Source organism: Lupinus angustifolius, chromosome LG15 (genome assembly GCF_001865875.1).
Source record: "Lupinus angustifolius cultivar Tanjil chromosome LG15, LupAngTanjil_v1.0, whole genome shotgun sequence".
Taxonomy (NCBI): domain Eukaryota; kingdom Viridiplantae; phylum Streptophyta; class Magnoliopsida; order Fabales; family Fabaceae; genus Lupinus; species Lupinus angustifolius.
Window position 1 is genome coordinate 13,448,472 of NC_032023.1, and position 968 is coordinate 13,449,439.

Below are 968 nucleotides of genomic sequence, written 5' to 3' on the forward strand. Positions count from 1 at the left end.
ACTTCCACAAGTGCAATATATGCATGCTATGTCATGATCATCCACCTCACACCAATATCCTCCCAATAACCTAGTTGGAAATAAATCAAAAGTACAGGTCCCATAGTAAGCCACTTTGTACGCACCCGAAATAACATATCCTCGCAAGGAAGTAAAATAGATCGATCGGTTCCCTCAGGAACAGTCCTACCCGGACCTAGGTCGTACAAACGCTTTCTGGGCATCCCTCTCATTGATCTCGAATGCAATCCAGGGGTTGTCAGAGATTGCCTAGTTTGGCCTGTGAGAACTGTCCGATCCAACAGGGTACCTCCCCAGGAATACAAGGGACTTGTCTCACCCAGACTCTCCCTCAAGACATTGTTGACGAATCACCGTCCAACAACGTCGTCCCTCTCAACATCATGGTGCTCTAAGTCATACCGTCAATTTCCTCTCCACTACTCCATTATTAACCATATGCATATGAACACTAACCGCAGTTAGGTGATTAAATCTTTTAATCATATTTACCATGCTCGGCCCACCTTAAGTCATATCCCTCAGGAATGCTTCATGTGGGTCCCGATCTTACGTTAACACGTAATATAAAGGAAATACATCCCACCACTGCGACCATCACTGAATACCCAGGACGGTCCTACACCAAGCCTCTTACGGTCAGCCGATCTCGCTCCGTGGCATCCTGGGTTCCTTTCTGGGAAGTGCCCTAATTCACATCATAACTCAAAAGGGTAACGTCCCTACCACTACGACCATCGCTGAATCAACGGTCCCAGACCAAGCCACTTACGGTCAGATGATATCGCTCCGTGGTATCACGTATCCTTTTCTGGGCATCGCCCTAAATCATACATCCTTCTCGGATTACTTTCTTTAAAATTAATTTCCGAGTTTGACTATTTAATTCCAACACCTTGAATACTTTACTTTTTAGTTCAATTACGGTGTTATACCAAAGTAGTTTA